This window comes from Sprattus sprattus (assembly GCF_963457725.1).
Source record: "Sprattus sprattus genome assembly, chromosome: 1".
Taxonomy (NCBI): domain Eukaryota; kingdom Metazoa; phylum Chordata; class Actinopteri; order Clupeiformes; family Clupeidae; genus Sprattus; species Sprattus sprattus.
Window position 1 is genome coordinate 6,764,296 of NC_137920.1, and position 22,041 is coordinate 6,786,336.

Below are 22,041 nucleotides of genomic sequence, written 5' to 3' on the forward strand. Positions count from 1 at the left end.
TGAAATTGCATTGCATTGTTAATATTGTTGATAAAATAAATAGGTTTTACTCCCAATGTTAAAGATAACCACCATCTGTACTTAGAAATAATATTAAGCCATAAAAACACCAGAAGGATATATCTTTCCAATTTAAGTCAATCAGTGAGATCTTATGGTGATCTGCGTATCATGTTTTCAGGCTGTTTAAAATGAATGGGTGGGGGTATTGTTTTAGTGTTAAGGGCTATGTAAGTAGTAAACAAACAAACCAAACGTACCCGACACATACACTTGAGTAAGAAAAAATTGTAATAATTTTTTGGAGCTTTATATTGCTGGGGTCAAATTGACCTCAAGGGTATGAGATGTGAGTATATTATAGGTTAATACCTCTTTATTTGTTGACTAGAATTGTACCTCATGTGAAAGTAATTTAGGACAAAGGTGTCCAATAGGGTAAGTGTCTACATAGAGACTAAAATAAACAGAGATACAGACACAAGAGTAAGTTGGCTTCTCTTGATACAAAATAATATGCAACTTACTTGTAGGTGAAGAGACATCGCGATCATATTCTCTTAAATCAGATTCATCTTCCTGTTTAATTCCCATCAGTGAAGACTTTTCTTTTTTGCAAGCCAAGGTTGGGGATCTTTCTTTTTCCGTCTAACAGATATGTTTCAGTCCAGGCTTTTCTTCCACTTTCTTAATTGCAGACAGATACTCTTGCAGGAAGTCATCAAATTCTTCTTCTTTGATCTCCTCCTTCACTGACATGAGCAGTTGTGATGGTTCAGTAGATTCTGCCATTTTTTAATTCAGTTCTGTTTTTCAAAGAAAATCCAGTCAAACTTTAATTTAATGCAAGACTAATAAAGTGAACATGCACAAACAAAGAACTACATTGTAGTTGTACTGTTGGAGACTTAAACTTATACGGTACGCTTCCAAAGAATGACACACATACTCCTTCAGTCAGTTCAGTTCAGTTTTTCAAAGAAAATCCAGTCCAACATTCCTTCAATTTAAGGATGATATAGTTAAACAAATAACTACAGTATAGCTATTCCACACATACTGTATCTATCCAGAGCATCCCAGTGTCTACCTTCCAAATGTGGTTTCAGACTCCCCTATGTGCTGTTAATATAGTGCTTCTTCTGTCTGATTCATCAGCTTCTGATTCAAGCCTAACCAATCAGCTGCAGGAGCTTTTGGAATGCAAATTAAAATGACAGAGGAGTGGCGTGGTCAGGGTTCCACCTGCAGAGACAACACAAAGGAGGGTAGATGGGCCATTCCTGGATGTGTGAACTGAAAGGTGATTGGTTATGGAAGGGTAGGTGGGGGTGGGTTGGAGATGTGAACTAAAAGGTCATGGACTGGGCAAATGAAGAAGCTCTCCATTGATCTCAAAGCTCTTTAAACTGTATGTTTGTGTGTGCAATTATGTAGGCCTGTATGTATATATGTGTGGGACTGTATTTATGTTTTCTAATAGTGTATATCTTTTTATATTTATATAAGACCTTTATATAAGCATCCAATCTTCTTTAAAGCTTTGTGTTTTTGTGTAAATTCTGAATACTTATTATTTGTGTTTTGTTTCGACTATATTGGTAGTGGAACATGTTGCTCAACTACAATGTCTGCACTCCTATGATTAGGTACCCTACATTAAGAACACAACATAAATTAATACAATTCACATGATTCAATTCACAGAACTTTCTTATTTTTTTCTGTAGAGCGTCCAATTAACAAACAGGAAAATCCTTATCCACATACCCATACACCAGCAAACATTCAATTATAAATCTGCAGGTAAAGAAGCCAAAAAGCCACCTTAGACCCAATGAATGGGTGCCTATGTTTTATTCAGACCCCTCATAAGCCTGGTCATCAGTGATTTAGTACTGGTGGAGAAAACATCACAATTAAACAGACCTCAAACAATAGGTTGTATTAAAGTACAAGTACAAGCAGGGTCATATCTTGGGACCAGTATCCCAGGCATTTAGCCATGTTAACACTGAACACTTTTAATTTCTTATTTTCCTTTGATTTTGGGAGGCAGTGGTGAATCTTGCCCTGCTAGAATGTCTGCACTCCTATGCTTAAGTAAACTACATTAATAATAGAAGGGTAGGGAAGGGTACAGGTTGGAAGTGTGAACTAAAAGTCATGTGGTAGGTGGGGTGGGCTGGTGAACTGAAGAAACCCTCCATTGTTCCTCAAAGCTTTTCAAACTGTATGTTTTTTTTTGTATATTCACAAAGACATATGTGTACGTTTCTGTGAATGCAAGTATATTTCATAATATTTTATAGGACAGAGGATAAAAAGACTATTAGACCTGCATATAAACCTCCACTGTTCTTTAAAGCTGTGATGTTTTTGCGCCTCTCAATTCAGAATACTTTTTATTTGTTTTGACTGTGAATGGCAGTGGAATAGCTTTCTCAATTACAATGTCTGGACTCCTGTTATTAGGCACACTACCTTAAGAATACAACAGAAATGAATATGGCTAACGATCCAAACTACATGTCTCACTCAACTGAAGATACCAAGCTATAGAAATTCTCTTCTTCAGGTTGCATGTATGTGTTGTGGTACTCACTAAAAAACCTGGAACAGTCTTTAATCTTCACAGAGTTTCACCAGCAGACATAATATAAACATGCAGTGAAAGGGCCATATCCACCATAAGAATGATTGGGATCCTACATCTCATACACACCCATCAATAATGTGAGATCAGTAATCTGACTCCACTCTGTGCTCTTAATATAATGAATCTTCTATCTGACTCTTTAGCTTCTTGAAATCTTTCAGTAGATCCTGACATGTAAGTTCTGTTTTGTGTTATAATATGTTTAAGCCCATGAATGAAGGGGCAAAAAGAGATTGCATCTCATGACATTTTTATGTGAGGTATCTCATCTTAAAATCTTTGCAGGAAAATATATATTTTCAACATTGTGTAGGAAAGAACCATGATGGGCGAATACTCTCAGTGATTTGAAAAAAATGTGTGCTTAGTGCCTAACATAAATACATGTTTTATTCATTCTTAGTTGTTAAATTCACTGTCTTTACAAGTCTTGTCATTGAATCAATGGTTGAACAATGTAAAGCTTTATTTGAAACTGAGCTGAAGTGACCAGAGGTGACCTGTTTGTACAGATGACCACAACTTTTAAAACAAGCCGTTGATAAACCATCTATGTTTCACCCAATTGTTTTTAAATGTACATATCTGACTGGCTAAAAAATATTTTTTTCAAACCAAATGGAGGACTGCAAAATGTTTTATTGAAATTATGGCATTAATACAAATATATATTATTTCAGCTGATTATGTTTTCACATCTAGGGATTCCATGTCTATGAGCACCATTTACACCTCTAGCTCAACCTGCTTAAACTACACAAAGGAGTATAGTAGGGGGATGGGGTGGATGTGTGATCTGAGAGATGATGGGTAAGAAAGGCCTAGTGGAGTGGTAATCTGAAGAAAGTCTCCAGTTTTCAAACTTCATGTTTTTTTTTAAGTGTCTTGCCCAACTAGAATATGTGTAATATATGTATTAATGATACAACAGAAATATATACATTCTTTTAAAATCCTTTATTTTTGGCAGAGATCACACTAAACAGTGGGACAGACTCAAACCTACATAGAGATGCAGGTCACAGAGGCAACATAAGAATGAATGGGTGTCTACTTATCAAACATCGGAATTCATAGTCTGCTAATCAATGATTGGATTTTTGAAAATACCTAACTATAGAAAACAAACATCAAATGAATGCATGTCTACACTTCAAACACACACCAAATGTCATACACATGGGCAATCCACTGATTTTTACAAAACGTGTATGGGATAAGAACGCACCATCAGTTTATAGACCTTAACATATGGGACAGTCATACATGTGGTGTCTTCCTTTTCTTCAGAGCAGTCAAGACTGCTCTGGGATCTTCATTTAATTGATATGACAATACATATCATGCTTTGTTTTATTGAAGTCCATATATGAAGGGGGGGGGGAAAGATTACACCTTAAGACATTGTTATGGGTTGTCATGTATCTCATCTTAAAATGCTGGCAGGAAATATTTTTGTTTTTCATCATTGTGTAGGAGAGAACCATGATGGGGGAATACTCTATGAGTTAGTGATTTGGAAAAATGTGTGCTAGTGATAGTATTTGCAATTTCACAATTGAATTACATAATATTTCAGAAGATGATTCAACTTTCAATGAAATAACATTTTCACTGATGTGGCTTTTCTCCAGTATGTGTCATCAGGTGTTTCTTGAGATCACCCTTTTGTCTAAAGGTTTTTCCACACTGAGGACAATGATATGGCTTTTCACCGGTGTGGATCCTCTGGTGTATTTTTAGACTACCCATTTCAGTAAAGGCCTTTTCACACTGGGAACACTGATATGGCTTTTGCCCAGTATGGATCTTCTGGTGTCTCTTGAGAGTACCCAAATCACTAAAGGCTTTTTCACACTGAGAACAACGATATGGCTTTTGTCCAGTATGGATCCTCTGGTGTCTAATGAGACAACCCATTCTAGTAAAGGCCTTTTCACACTGAGAACACTGATGTGGCTTTTCTCCAGTATGTGTCTTCAGGTGTTTCTTGAGATGAGACATTTGACTAAAAGTCTTTCCGCACTGAGAACAGTGATGTGGCTTTTCTACAGTATGTGTCAGCTGGTGGATTCTAAGTTCACTGCTAGTTTTGAAACCCTTCCCACATGAAATACACTGATGTGGCTTTTCTGCAGTGTGGATCATCATGTGTATCTTGAGATTACCTTTTTGAATAAAGGTCTTTCCACACTGAGGACAATGATGTGGCTTTTCACCCGTATGGATTGTCTTGTGTGAATTGAGATGAGACATCCGATTAAAGGTTTTCCCACACTGAGAACACTTATGGGGCTTTTCTCCAGTATGGATCTTCTGGTGTCTCTTGAGATGACTAATGGAAGTAAAGGTCTTTCCACACTGAGAACAGTGATAGTGTACTCTAAGTGGCTTTTCTCCAGTGTGGATCCTCTGGTGTGTCTTCAGATTACCTATCTGATTAAAGGCTTTCCCACACTGAGAACACTGATGTGGCTTTTCTCCTGTGTGTGTGCGTTGATGAATTGCAAGAGTGGAAGGTGCAGCAAAGGTTTTGAAACACTGGGAGCATTCATGTTTTTTGTTCCTTTTGTTCTGTTGCTGATGTCTGATGACTTTCTTTCTTCTTTCCTCTGGAGTCCTTTTTCTAGAAAGGATCCTTTGAACGTCTCCTATAACATTAAAAAATATTTAAAAAATAATATCCTCAATTCTTGATCATCGATATCCTCGATTTGATATTTTAACACTATCAAAGTATATCTTTTTTTTTTTTACTTTTATTTTGTATTGACTAGCTATTTGCTTAAATGGTATATCACTTAGGAGACAAAAATAGGCTTTTAAATGTTTTAAATACAACCTACTGCAAGCTATATCCCTTTATTATAGTATTCCCATGGTATCTCTATACTCTCAACATGTCTCACACTTCATTCAGTAAAGCAGAAGATAAAGCCAGTTGTTTTTAAATCAACTTTTGAATAACCTATTCAACAGTACAGCTGTCTGAGTTCCAATGGCATGAGACACACACTAGAAGCGTACAGTTACTTATATGGTTAAATAGGCAGGAACCCTCTGGTGCCCTTGCAGCTTCATATAAACATGATGTCATATTCACTTTATATGAACTCTCATATGTGTCAAGATTTTCATTATACAAATTATTTGTACATACTTTTAAATATATTTTTATTATTAGCTATTGGCTAGAATTGTCCCTCATGTGGAAGTAAAGTAGAATAACAGTGTTCAATAGGATAATTGTCTTCCTAGAGACTAAATGGAAACAGAGTTACAGACCTGGAGAAAAAAAGAACTGGAGAAAAAGAAAACTATGGCAGAAACTTTCTATCTTTTAAATGTAACAATAATAGTATCCATGATTAAGGTGATATGCATATTATGTCTATTCTCTGTACATTAACATTGTATTGAGTAAAGCACAAGTTACAGCCATTTACTAAAATGCACGTGTTGGCAATATAAAAAACACATGGCAATGAACGTGTTTTTATGATACAAAATAATCTGCAACTTACTTGTAGGAGAATCATCGCGATCATATTCTCTTAAATCGGATTTATCCTCCTCTTTAAATTCAATCATTGAAGAATTTTCTTCTTTGCAGGCCAAGGTTGGGGAACTTTCTGATTCAGTCTTACAGTCATGGTCCAGTCCAGGCTTTTCCAGGCACTTTCTGAAATGAAGACAGATACTCTTGCAGGAAATCATCAAATTCTTCTTCTTTTATCTCCTCCTTCACTGGCATTAGCAGTTGTGATGGTACAGTAGATCCTGACATTTTAGTTCTGTTTTGCAAATTAAATCTTTGAACTGGCCTTCAATACAGGACTACTATAGTGAAGCTGTTCAAACAAGAACTGCAGTAGAGTTGTACTGTCTTTGAGTTACACACACACTGTAGTTTCAGACCACCCCAGTGTCTGCCTTAAAAAGGTGGCTCATCCAATCAGCTGCAGGAACCTTTGTGATGCAGACTAGAATGCCAAAGGATTATGGGAAAGAATTCCATGTGTATATGCACCGTTTACACATCTGATGGCCCTAGGTTGGGCCTGGCAATAGCTCAGCCTGCAGAATCTCCACACAGGAGGGTAGGTGGGGGTGGGGTGGAGGTGTTAACTGAAGGTGATTGGTCAGGAGTGGGTAGGTTGGTTAACTTTAGAAAGCCTGTGTGTTTGTATTTTAATACTGATATAGGGTTAATATCAGACCGACCAGTGTGAAGTCTCACTTAAAGAACCCACACAACTGAGTTAATAAGAAACAAGATTACCTTAAACGTTATTATTACCAGAATCCCAGACATTTACCCCAGTTCACTCTGAATGCTTTTTTATTTGTTCATGTTTTGACTAAGGGGTGGCAGTGGAATGCTCAGTTGAAGCACAATGTAAGAGCCCTTTCATTGTGTACCTCACTATAAGAATACAACAGAAATAAACATGGATAAAGGTGGATGTGTGAACTGAGAGGCGATGGGTAGGAAAGGAAAGGGGGAGTGGGGTGGAAGTCTGAAGGAAGCCTCAATTCTTAATCTGAATACTTCATACTTCATGTTCAAGGACTTTTCACCTGTTTTACTGTTGGTAGCAGTGGGTGTGACGCTACCGGAGCATCCGAACACGGACTACCAGACTCACAAATAGCTTTTTCCCCCTGGCTGTAAGGCTTCTGAATCAGAAACACTGAACCACTGAACAGCTGCCACCTCCACCTACTCCCTGCTCCACCACTCATACAATTCACTTCATACACAATTTTTAAAAACTTTTAACTTATTCTTAACATTTCTTTTTAACTTATTCTCAATTCACACTTAAACTGCTGCTAGCCCTTCTACTGTACTGTAACTGTTGAATGTTAATGTTATATGTTATATGTTATATTGTTATAATATATGTTGTTCTTTAAATTGTTGTATCTTAATGTTACATTTTATATGTTTTATTGTCATAGTGTTTATAGAGTTTAATGTTATTTTTTTGGTATATGTTATATGTATGACGTCTACCGCGTAGATCAATGATGCTTGCCAAGTCATAAAAATTTTGCTGTGCTGAAGCAATTTGGTACATGCAATAATAAACACACTTTGACTTTGACTTTTGTGTGAGCTGCAATACTGCAATTTACTGGAATGAAGATTGCTGCATCAAAAACTTCCTTAATTTCTTACAATTTCATGATGGTTCTTGAAACTATCCAGTCTGGATCCTGTAGAAACATTTTGTAGTGTTTTTTTTCCGTTAAGATGTTCTGCTGTTTGTGTCCTCTGTTGAGTTTTAATGGCGTCAGCCTTTTTAGAGAAAAACTTTTAATTTGTTCATGTTTTGACTGTGGGTGGCAATAGAATGCTCAGCTGAAGTAGAATGCAAGGGCCTTTCACTCTGTTACTTACTTTATGAGCACAACGTGAAAAAACACAAATCACGTGAATAAAAAGGCCCTATAGCCACCATAAGAATGATTGGGAGCTTAAACGTTTACACACTGATATTGTTTTTCGCTTATATAGATGTATCTTCTGACATCTTTTCAGACAAGCCGGTTTATTGTTAGCCTTTTTACAACGCCAACACTGATGAGGCTTCATTTGTGCGCCCCAGTTGAGTGTTGGTATTAGAACATTAATTCAAGGGTTCTCCACACTGGCAACACTAATTAAAACCAGTACAGGGTGGATGATATCATAGAATGCAGGGAGTCTCTTTACACCTGTACTTCACAGATAGAACTTTCTATTTAACGTAGTTTCTGATGTACCTTGAGGGCAAATAGTCTCTTAAAGGCCTTTCCACAATGATGGGGCTTTTACTCAGTATGAATCCTCTGGTGTCTTTTGAAATGAGAAATTTGACTAAAAGTCTTTCCACAATCAGAACAATTATGTGGTTTTTGCCAAGTGTGCATCCCCTGGTGTTTTTTGATATTACCCTTTTCAGTAAAGGCCTTTCCACACTGAGAACAATGATGGGGCTTTTTCTCCTGTGTGTTGGTGGATGGATTGCAAGAGCAGAAGGTTTTGAAACACTGGGGGCATTAATGTGTTTTCTTCCATTATTGCCGATTGCAGATGTCTGAAGACTTTCTGTCTTTATTCCTCTGTACTGCTTTTGTCTGAATGGATCCTTTGAATGTCTGTTATAACATTCGAGAATATTTTTTAAATAGAATCATCTCTCTCCAGTTTTTGTTACATTAGAACTACAACACTAAAAACTATGTATCATATATTGAATGGCTAAGCACAATTTAAGAGCCCTTTCATTGTGTAGCTCACTATAAGAATACAACAGAGATAAACATGGATAAAGGTGGATGTGTGAGAGCTGAAATGTGATGGGGAATAAGAGGACAGGTGGGATTGGGAACTGAAGAAAGCGTTCATTTATCCAAGGTAATTAAATCACACAGACAACATAATTATATGAATGGGAGACTACATTTCATACACACACATGAGTAGCCTTATTATCAGTGAGTCATGTAAACACCTGCATTCAGACATGTGTTCTTCCTCAGTGACTACTGAAGTTACCCTTCAGTGTTCCTCCACCATGTCCTCTTCGCCTCTCCCCATCTCTGACAGTCAACACATCTTTGAGCTGTCTAGGGTGCTGCTTGTTGATTCTATATTGAATAATCTGTATATTGCACATACAGTTTATATTTATACATACTTGAAAAACAATCAAATCATATATTTTTTCAATCAATTTTTATTTAAATCTCTACTAAATCAAACCTTTCAAATATGAAGAAAAAAAGACTTCATCATGAACATCACATGTTTAAAACTCATCAAATCAAAAATATTTCAGTCAGACTCCATCATGTGTTAGCAGGGCAGCACATCTTATGAATGGATCCTCTGGTACTTCTTGAGATTACTCATTCGGCTGAAGGCCTTTTCACAAACAATAAGACATAATCAAAACATTCGGTTCACAAATCCATAAAGACAATATACAAATATTAATGGGAACCCAGTGTTGTTTTCGTCAGGCAAGACGAAAACGAAAATGACGTTGTCAGACCCCTTTTTTCCATGACGAAAATGAGACTAAGACGAACGTCACCAAAGCCATATAAAGACTAAAATGTGACGAAAAATGTAGACATTTTCGTCAGACGAGAACTAGACGAGACTAAATTGTTAGTGAGTGGACTAACAAAGTTTCAAAACATGTGCCGGGTGCGGGTGGTCGTAAAAAGAGTGTTCTGACTTGATATTTGTTAATATGTTTGTTAACATAATTTGTTGTCCGAGAAGGACACCTACTGGTGCATTCCGGTATTGCACCTTGAGTGCATTTGTTACGTCTCCCCCGCGAGAATTCAGTTATAGTCAGTTATTTTAACGTGTTCAAAGAGCTGCATGGAAGCTGTCAAATCGTCCGACCTTTGGAGTGGAACGTCCGTAAGTTGAAATGTAATGTTTGTGGGATGTGTTATGTGCGGTGTGCAGTAATTAATAAGAGGGTTAATTTAATTAAATCAATTCATAATTAGCGTAGTTTGCCTTTGGTTGGGAGGGATAGCTATTTTCAACTGTTAAGCTAACTAACGTGTCTGGTGACTAGCTTCTTATTCACGAAACATGTTGAACGGGATAAATTGGACATATGGTAATTTGCTGTGTTTGTGTTTGTTTTATAGTTTTACAATAAATACATTGGGAATGAGAGCATCAGAAAGTAAAGACCTGAACATCATACACCCTCTGGATTGTTGTCTATCTGTCTACGCCTTACATGCACGTAATTGCTAGGGTAGAATAATTACTGTTCCCCAACCCCTCATATTTTAGTAGAATTGCACTAGGAGCCACATTGTGTTCCCCTCCTTTTGAAAGTTAGATCAGTATCAGTGTGCTTTATTATGATAAATGTATTGGCCTATTAAATAAATACACGCATCTTATGTATATTTGATTTTTGACTAAAACCTTTTGAGTTTTCGTCGGACTAAAACTAGACTAAAACCTTTGGAGTTTTCGTCAGACTAAAACTAGACTAAAACTTTCAAAGATAGAAATGACTAAAATGGGACTAAAACTAAGAAGCATTTCGTCAAAAAGACTAAGACTAAAACTAAATCTAAAATGCCTGCCAAAAACAACACTGTGGGAACCTACATTTCATTCGCACAAATCAGAAGCTTGATCATCAGTGCCTCATGTAATGCCTTAATTTAGGCATGTGGTCTTCTTGACTACTGAAGTTACCCAACTATAGAAAAACTGCCATTTAGTTTGAGTAAAGCACTACTTGTCAAAAAACTAAACTTCAAGCCTTTAAATGTTAATAATAATCACAGTGTGGATCCATTGGTGTCTCTTGAGATTACATATTTGACTAAAAGTCTTTTCACGATGAAAACAATGATATGGCTTCTCCCCAGTATGCGTGATATGATGTGTGGTGAGATTCAAGCTACTCTTGAAATTCTTCCCACACTTTACATTAAACAAATGGAAAGAGGAAGTGGCAGTGGTTGGGACAGACTGTGCATTACCACATACCATCACTAGGAGGCCGGAAAAAGCAGAAATATAAAGCTCATATGGCCCATGGTAAAGACATCCCGTAGTATCTCTCAAAAAGTCTGTGAAATTGTTTGAGTAAAGCACAACTTAGAGCAAACAAACCAATTTTCATGCCTTTAAATGTAAATAAAAATGGTGAAGGATTTCTTTTTCTTTAATTTCCATCAACATATTTCTCTCTTCTTTGCAGGTCAAGGTCGGTGATATTTGATTGGTTTTTATTTCAGTCTTTGCATACATCACGTATTTTTGTGAGGCTATTGTCCCCAGTGTGGATCCTCTGGTGTTTGACGAGATTACGCAATGAAGTAAAGGCCTCGTCACAGTGAGAACACTGATGTGGCTTTTCTCCAGTATGGATCCTCTGATGTTTTTTGAGATCACCCTTTTGACTAAAGGCCTTTTCACACTGAGAACACTGAAATGGCCTTTGCCCTGTATGGATCCTCTGGTGACTAATGAGACTACCCATTTCAATAAAGGCCTTTCCACACTGAGAACACTGATATGGCTTTTCCCCAGTATGGATCATCTGGTGTCTGATGAGTTTACCCTTTTCAGTAAAGGCCTTCCCACACTGAGAACACTGAAGTGGGTTTTCTCCTGTGTGGATCCTCTGGTGTGCCTTGAGACGACCCAATCGATTAAAAGTCATTTCACACTGAGAACACTGATGTGGCTTTTCTCCAGTATGTGTCATCAGGTGTTTCTTGAGAGTACCCTTTTGTCTAAAGGTCTTTCCACACTGAGAACAATGATATGGCCTTTCTCCGGTGTGGATCCTCTGGTGTATCTTGAGATCACCATTTTGACTAAAAGTCTTTCCATACTGAGAACAATGATATGGCTTTTCTCCGGTGTGGATCCTCTGGTGCGTTTTTAGACTGCTCATTTCAGGAAAGGCCTTTTTACACTGAGAACACTGATATGGCTTTTTTTTTACATGGCCAGTATGGATCTTCTGGTGTATCTTGAGAGTACCCAAATCACTATAGGCTTTTTCACACTGAGAACACTTTTCTTCCACCTTCGGAATTGCCGACAGATATTCTTGCAGGAAATCATCAAATTCTTCTTCTTTGATCTCCTGCTTCACTGACATGAGCAGTTGTGATGGTTCTGCAGATCCTGAGATTTCCGACTTCACTTCTGTTTTTCAAAGAAAATTAAGTCAAACCTTTATTTAATGCAAGACTTATATAGGGAACATGTGCAAAACAAAGAATCACAGTATAGTTGAACTGTTGGAGACTTACACTTCTACAGTATGCTTGTAGAAAATTACACACATACTCCTCCTTACACACAAAACACTCTTGGTGCCCTTGCAGCTTCATATTAACATGATAACAATTATTGTTACACCAGGGGCCGTATTCACAAAGAATCTTAGGGCTAAAAGTAGCTCATAAGTGGCGAATTTAGGAGAAACTCCTAAAAATAATGGGCGTGTCAGTCTTAAATTTAGGACTCCTATTTTTTTTTACTAAGAGCAATTCACAAAATATTTTATCCCTAAAAGTAGCACCTAAGTCTAGGACAGCTTAAAACTCCTCGTGAGGACTCCTAAGTCACTAAGACCTATTCACAAAAAGTCTTAAAATGGCTGAAGCCAGACGTAAGGTGTTGGAGACAATGAACGACTCTGAATTGTTGAGAAGATATCGTTTAAACCTTGAAGGCATCAACATTTTACTAGAATTAGTGCGGGATGCAATCACGTCTCCAACTATCCGAAACAACCCAATCAGTCCGGAAATTAAATGTTTGATAACATTAAGATTTTTGGATTTTTCACAATCATGGATATTGTTGCGAAGTGGCCTGGATCTACTCACGATTCGCGCATTTTAATGGAGAGCGGTCTGCGCCTTTTTGAGCGGCACCATGTACCTGCTGAATGCCACTTGTTGGGTGACAGTGGTTATCCATGCAAGACATGGCTTTTGACACCCTTCCTCAATCCACAACCGGGAGCACAGTTGAACGACAACATGCAAGTATACGCATGAGGCCTATTTTGGTGACACAATACCTGTAGCCGCGACGGCTCTTTTAAAGTCCACTCCGCAATCTCCATCCTACATTGTGACTGGAGCGCATACCACCGCTTCTCGCAGTCATCGACAGAGCGACACACGGCAGGGAATGAAGCATTTATGTTAACACATATGTCCTCCCATGCCTCACGCATAGTTTGCAGTGTGCTTTAATTATTACTTCTTTGATTTCATGCAATTTCCGTGTTTTTCGGCAATTTCTCTTTCTCTTAACGTGCAAAGCGTCATTCTCGTTGGATGCACAAACTTGTCATCATGCGTGTGCATTCTGCTCAGTGCACTGTCCATAACTATTTAATATGACTTTATTTGAAGCCTAGGTTATTCTCTTATTTTCTGTTGATTTAGTGGGATCGTTAGGGGGATGTTAGGACTGAGTTTTGAATGAGAGCGCCTGTCAGCAACCAATCACCGTGCGCACCACTTCTAAACTCGTGCATGAGGATCGACGTCATCCATAGCAACGGAGTTTTTATCTTAAGCTTAGGAGTTGGTTTTATCCTTAGTATGAGTAGGTCTCAGAGCCGTTGTGAATCACTTTTAAGAAATTACTCCTACGTAAAAGGTTTTACCGCGAGTTAGGAGCACTCCTAGTGGTAAGATAAAAGGCTTTGTGAATACGGCCCCAGGTTTATATTGCTCTTAGCTTGACTATTCTCTCCCTTGTACGTCGCTTTGGACAAAAGCGTTTGCTAAATGTAATGTAAAAATATTAATTTCTGCATATTTTTTAATATCTCTTTATAGCTAGAATTCTACCTATTGTGTCATTTAGGAGAAAGGTGTTAAATAGGGTAAGAGTATGCCTAGAGACTAAATAATAAACAGAGATACAGACACCAGAGTTAGTTGGCTTCCCTTGATACAAAATAATATGCAACTTACTTGTAGGCGAAGAGTCACCTCGATCATATTCTCTTAAATCAGTTTCATCTTCCTGTTTAATTCCCGACAGTGAACACATTTCTTCTTTGACGGCCAAGGTTGGGGATCTTTCTGATTCAGTCTTACAGTCATGTATCAGTCCAGGCTTTTCTTCCACTTCCTGAATTACAAATGGATACTCTTGCAGGGAATCATCACATTCTTCATCTTTGATCTCCTCCTTAACTGACATGAGCAGTTGTGGTGGTTTGGTAGATCCTGACATTTCAGACTTCAGTTCTGTTTTTGAAACACAATCCAGTCAGACTTTAATTTTATGCAAGACACATATAGTGAACGTGTGCAAACAAAGAACTACAGTGTAGTTGTAATGTTGGACACTTAAACGTATACAGTACGCTTCCAAATAATGATAATAATAAGGAGCATCCCAGTGCCAGTCAGCTCATTTCAGTTTTTCAAAGAAAATCCAGTCCAACATCCCTTCAATCTAAGGATGATATAGTTAAACAAAGAACTACAGTATTGCTATTCCACACATACCGTATTTATCCAGAGCATTCCAGTGTCTACTTTACAGAGGTGAGTTCAGTATCCATCCAGAGCGTGTCTACCTTATAAACTAAGTTCAGACTCCCTATGTGGTGTTAATATAGTGGTTCTTCTGTCTGATTCATCAGCTTCCTAGATTCAAGCCTAACCAATCAGCTGCAGGACCTTTTGGAACGCAAATTAGAATGACAGAGGAGAGGCGTGGTCAGGGTTCAACCTGCAGAGACAACACAAAAGAGTGTAGATGGGCCATTCCTGGATGTTAGAACTGAAAGGTGATTGGGTATGGCAGGGTAGTTGGGGGTGGGCTGGAGGTGTGAGCTGAAAGGTGATTGGGTATGGCAGGGTAGTTGGGGGTGGGCTGGATGTTAGAACTGAAAGGTGATTGGGTATGGCAGGGTAGTTGGGGGTGGGTTGGAGGTGTGAGCTGAAAGGTGATTGGGTATGGCAGGGTAGTTTGGGGTGGGTTGGAGGTGTGAGCTGAAAGGTGATTGGGTATGGCAGGGTAGTTGGGGTGGGCTGGAGGTGTGTACTAAAAGGTCATGGGGTGGGCTGGGCAACTGAAGAAGCTCTCCATTGATCTCAAAGCTCTTTAAACTGTAAGTTTGTGTTTGCAATTATGTAGGCCTATATGTGTGTGGGACTGCATTTATGTTTTCTAATAGTGTATATCTTGATATGAGTACAGAGGATAATATAATACCTTTATATAAGCATCCAATCTCCTTTAAAGCTTTGTGTTTTTGTGTGTGTGTGAATTCTGAATACTTATTATTTGTTTTTCGTTTCGACTATAGTGGCAGTGGAACATGTTGCTCAACTACAATGTCTGCACTCCTATGATTAGGTACCCTACATGAAGAACACAACAGAAATGATTACAATTCACATGAGTCAATTCACAGAACTTTATTAATTTTTTTTTTGCGCCTCTCAATTCAGAATACTTTTTATTTGTTTTGACTGTGAATGGCAGTGGAATATCTTTCTCAATTACAATGTCTGGACTCCTGTTATTAGGCACACTACCTTAAGAATACAACAGAAATGAATATGGCTAACGATCCAAACTACATGTCTCACTCAACTGAAGATACCCAGCTATAGAAATTCTCTTCTTCAGGTTGCATGTATGTGTTGTGGTACTCACTAAAAAACCTGGGACAGTCTTTAATCTTCACAGAGTTTCACCAGCAAACATAATATAAACATGCAGTGAAAGGGCCATATCCACCATAAGAATGATTGGGATCCTACATCTCATACACACCCATCAATAATGTGAGATCAGTAATCTGACTCCACTCTGTGCTCTTAATATAATGCATCCTCTATCGGACTCTTTAGCTTCTTGAAATCTTTCAGTAGATCCTGACATGTAAGTTCTGTTTTGTGTTATAATATGTTTAAGCCCATGAATGAAGGGGCAAAAAGAGAATGCATCTCATGACATTTTTATGTTCGGTATCTCATCTTAAAATCCTTGCAGGAAAAATATATTTTCAACATTGTGTAGGAAAGAACCATGATGGGCGAATACTCTCAGTGATTTGAAAAAAATGTGTGCCTAGTGCCTAACATAAATACATGTTTTATTCATTCTTAGTTGTTAAGTTCATGGTCTTTACAGGTCTTGTCATTGAATCAATGGTTGAACAATGTAAAGCTTTATTTGAAACTGAGCTGAAGTGACCAGAGGTGACCTGTTTGTACAGATGACCACAACTTTAAAACAAGCCGTTGATAAACAATCTATGTTTCACCCAATTATTTTTAAATGTACATATCTGACTGGCTATAAAATATGTTCTCAAACCAAATTGAGGACTGCAAAATGTTTTGTTGAAAACATGGCATTAATACAAATATATATTATTTTGGCTGATTATGTTTTCACATCTAGGGATTCCATGTCTATGAGCACCATTTACACCTCTAGCTCAACCTGCTTAAACTACACAAAGGAGTATAGTGGGGGGATGGGGTGGATGTGTGATCTGAGAGATGATGGGTAAGGAAGGCCTAGTGAAGTGGTAATCTGAAGCAAGTTTCCAGTTTTCAAACTTCATGTTCGAGGACTTGCCATTTTTTTTTTTAAGTGTCTTGCCCAACTAGAATATGTGTAATATATGTATTAATGTGCAACAGAAATATATACATTATTTTAAAATCCTTTATTTTTGGCAGAAATCACACTGAACAGTGGAACAGACTCAAGCCTACACAGAGATGCAGGTCACAGAGGCAACATAAGAATGAATGGGTGTCTACTTTTCAAACATCGGCATTCATAGTCTGCTAATGATTGATGGATTTTTGAAAATACCTAACTATAGAAAACAAACATCAAATGAATGCATGTCTACACTTCAAACACACACCAACTGACATACACAGGGGCAATCCACTGATTTTTACAAAACGTGTATGGGATAAGAACGCACCATCAGTTTATAGTGAAATAACATTTTTACTGATGTGGCTTTTCTCCAGTATGTGTCATCAGGTGTCTCTTGAGATCACCCTTTTGTCTAAAGGTTTTTCCACACTGAGGACATTGATATGGCTTTTCTCCGGTGTGGATCCTCTGGTGTACTTTAAGACTACCCATTTCAGTAAAGGCCTTTTCACACTGAGAACACTGATATGGCTTTTGCCCAGTATGGATCTTCTGGTGTTTATTGAGAGTACCCAAATCACTAAAGGCTTTTGTACACTGAGAACACTGATATGGCTTTAGCCCAGTATGGATCCTCTGGTGTACTTTAAGACTACCCATTTCAGTAAAGGCCTTTTCACACTGAGAACACTGATATGGCTTTTGCCCTGTATGGATCTTCTGGTGTTTATTGAGAGTACCCAAATCACTAAAGGCTTTTGTACACTGAGAACACTGATATGGCTTTAGCCCAGTATGGATCTTCTGGTGTTTATTGAGAGTACCCAAATCACTAAAGGCTTTTGTACACTGAGAACACTGATATGGCTTTTGCCCAGTATGGATCCTCTGGTGTCTAATGAGACTACCCATTTCGGTAAAGGCCTTTCCACAATGAGAACACTGATATGGCTTTTCCCCAGTATGGATCTGCTGGTGTCTGTTGAGTTTCCACATTTCAGTAAAGGCCTTCTCACACTGAGAACACTGATATGGCTTTTCTCCAGTATGGATCCTCTGATGTGATTTGAGATTACCCATTTTACTAAATGTCTTTCCACAATGAGAACACTGATGTGGCTTTTCTCCAGTATGGATCATCTGGTGTGTCTTGAGATGAGACATCTGACTAAATGTCTTTCCACACTGAAAACACTGGTGGGGCTTCTCTCCTGTGTGTGTTCGTTGATGGATTGTAAATTCATGGATAGTTTTGAAACCCTTCCCACACAGAGAACACTGGTGTGGCATTTCTCCAGTATGGATCAGCTGGTGTATTTTGAGATGATACATTACAGTAAAGCTCTTTCCACACTGGGGACACTGATATGGCTTTTTTCCAGTATGGATCCTCTGGTGTTTCTTGAGATCACCCTTTTGACTGAAAGTCTTTCCACACTGAGAACACTGATGAGGCTTTTCTCCTGTGTGTGTTCGTTGATGAATTACAAGAGCTGAAGGTGCAGCAAAGGTTTTGAAACACTGGACGCATTCATGTTGTTTCTTTCTTCTTTCTTCTGGACTCCTTTTTCTAGAATGGATCCTTTGAACTTCTCCTATGACAAAAGATAATATTTTAAAAATAATATCCTTTATTCTCGAATCATCGCTATTCTCGATTGGTAATGTTGACACCACACAGTATAACACTGAAAACAATGTATTTTGGATTGACTGACTATTTGCCAATTTAGTATATCATTTGGAAGACAAAACGATAAAAGGCATTTTAATGCAACAGACTGCCAATAATAATTATTATTATGGTTTTCCCATGGTATCACTACTCCCTCAACAGGTCTAACAAGTAATTGAGTAAGGAGGGGCAAAGCCAGGGTTTTTTAAATCAACTTCTAAATAACCTATTCATAACAGTATAAATGTCTGAGTTCCAATGGCATGAAATACTTTAAAATATATTATTATCAAATATTATACCACTGATTTACCAGTCTCTCCAATTAAGCTTGTAAATATATAATTAGTAGAAAGGGTAGAAACCCTTGGGTGCCTGTGCAGCTTCATATTGACACAAGTTCATATTTACAGATATTAACATGAGTTCATATTAACATACACTAGCAGTGGCCCAATGTGGAGATGGCCTAAGTTAGCACTTCCAACACTAAGGCCAAATAACTACTAAAGCTAGCTACCAAGTTAATTTCTTTATATAACATAGGATTGTAAACATTCTAGCTGAGCTAAATACTGACACCAACAGTAAAAAGAAGAAAAAATTAAAATGTTAACACTTCCAACACTAAGGCCTTTTTTGACTCTGTTAAGTGTTCTGCCATGCCTGATATTTTTGCATATTTCACCCAACTAAAAACCATGAGGCCAAAGTGGCATTTATGATTATATTCTAGAACACCTCAGCAAAAAATGAATGAAAGTAAAAGGAATGTAGTAAAACAAGTTTTTTTATTAAAATGAAATCTAAAGACATTAAAATGAAATCTAGTTTTAGAGGTGCTCAGACTTTGTACAAAAACACATTGTTAATATTTTGGAAGTTTTCTTTTTTACTCTGAACCTTGTAAACATAGGTGTTTGCTCCACATAGGTGAGTTTAGCATTCAGAAAGTGTGTGTGGTTTCTATACTAATTAGAAGTATTATAGAAAGTGACACTTTTCTTCACTTCGACCACTATGCATATTGATGAGAGAGGTGTGAACATTCTGGGACACCTTGGTCAAATGACAATGGCCATGACGTAATAGCCCTGGAATGTCTTTGTGCCCCACTACCCCCTACAGGTTTTCTTGACACATCAGGAACTAATGGTGATCACTGAATTACCATGCCCTTATCATATGAATAGTTGTCATTTGCTAATGGGAGGGTCAAAACTTCACTCAGAGGCTGAAATGTGCAAGGGATTAGTTATATCCTCCTTACAAAGTGATTATTTATACTTTAGTTTCAAACTGTATATATTTAAAAAGTAAAGGGTTCAAGGTTGCTGTGTGTGTTAGTTTTATGTTTGTAGAACAAAAACTTAAAAATCTACAAAAGGCAGAAACCCTTTGGGTGTCCTTGCAGACTCATATTAACATGATGTAATTTTCACTTCGTATTCACTATCATATTTGTCAAGATTTTCATTATACAGAGAACTTCTTCAAAATGTTTTAAAATCTTTTTAATTACTGTATTGGCTAAAAATGGACATCATGTGAAAGTCATTTAGGACAAGTGTTCAATAGGATAAGTGTAAACAAACTTAATGTAAACAGAGACACAGACACAAGAGTCAGTTGGCTTCTCTTGATACAAAATAATATGCAAACTTACTTGTAGGCGAAGAGTCATCGTGATCATATTCTCTTGAATCCGATTTATCTTCCTCTTTAATTTCCATCATTGAGGCCTTTTCCTCTTTGCAGGCAAAGGTTGGGAATCTTTCTGATTCAGTCTTACAGTCAAGTTCCAGTCCAGGCTTTTCTTCCACTCTCTGAGATGAAGACAGGTACTCTTGCAGGAAATCATCAAATTCTTCTTCTTTGATATCCTCCTTCACTGCCATCAGCAGTTGTGATGGTTCAGTAGATCCTGACATTGTGGTTCTGTTTTGCAAAAGAATTCCTTGAACTTTCCTTCAATTCAATACTAATATAGTGAGGATGTGCAAACAAAAACTGCAGTATAGTTGTACTGTCTGTGTGTTACACATACACAATATACTTCCAGATCATCCCAGTGTCTGCCTTATAAAAATGGCTCATCCAATCAGTTTACACGTCTGATGGTCCTCTGGTGGGCGCGGCCATAGCTCAGTCTGCAGAAACTCCTCACAGGAGGGTAGTAGGGGGTTGGGGTGTGAAAAGAAAAGTGATGGGGAATTAGAGGATAGGTGGGATTTGGAACTGAAGAAAGCTTCCATTTATCATGGGTAACTAAGTCACACAGACACCATAATAATATGAATGGGAGCCTACATTTCATACAAACCCATGTGTAGCCTTGTCATCAGTGGCTCATGTAAACCCTTGCATTCAGCCATGTGTTCTTCCTCAATGACCACTGAAGTTACCCAGCTATAGAAACCCCATAGTTCAGTGTGAGTATCTCATGATGGTTCTTGAAACTATCCACTGGGTCCTCACAATAACATCTTACTTGAATTAAATACCATGTGTTTCATAACATTCCATATTCACTTGACTGAGTCTCTGATAATTAGGATTCACTATATCCTTTTACTACTTAAACACTATGGCTGGAGTCGTAGATGCTTGTGGTTCAGACCTACAACACTGGATCCAGTGTATGTTCCATGCGCTTCTTAAACACTATGGCTGGAGTCGGAGATGCTTGTGGTTCAGACCTACATCACTGGATCCAGTGTATGCTCCACATGCTTCCTTACTGCAATTTACTGGAATAAAGATTGCTGCATTAAAAACAAAGAAACCTCTTAATTTCTTTCAATTTCATGATGGTTCTTGAAGCCATCCAATCTGGATCCTATAGTAACATTTTACCTGAAACCCCTTTCATCTTGCCTTTCCACAATGATGAGGCTTTTCCCCAATATACATTTTCTGGTGTCTTTGAAATGACAAATTTGACTAAAAGTCATTCCACAATCAGAAGAATGATGTGGCTTTTTTCCAGTATGGATCCTCTGGTGTTTCTTGAGATCACCCTTTTGACTGAAAGTCTTTCCACACTGAGAACACTGATGAGGCTTTTCTCCTGTGTGTGTTCGTTGATGAATTACAAGAGCTGAAGGTGCAGCAAAGGTTTTGAAACACTGGACGCATTCATGTTGTTTCTTTCTTCTTTCTTCTGGACTCCTTTTTCTAGAATGGATCCTTTGAACTTCTCCTATGACAAAAGATAATATTTTAAAAATAATATCCTTTATTCTCGAATCATCGCTATTCTCGATTGGTAATGTTGACACCACACAGTATAACACTGAAAACAATGTATTTTGGATTGACTGACTATTTGCCAATTTAGTATATCATTTGGAAGACAAAACGATAAAAGGCATTTTAATGCAACAGACTGCCAATAATAATTATTATTATGGTTTTCCCATGGTATCACTACTCCCTCAACAGGTCTAACAAGTAATTGAGTAAGGAGGGGCAAAGCCAGGGTTTTTTAAATCAACTTCTAAATAACCTATTCATAACAGTATAAATGTCTGA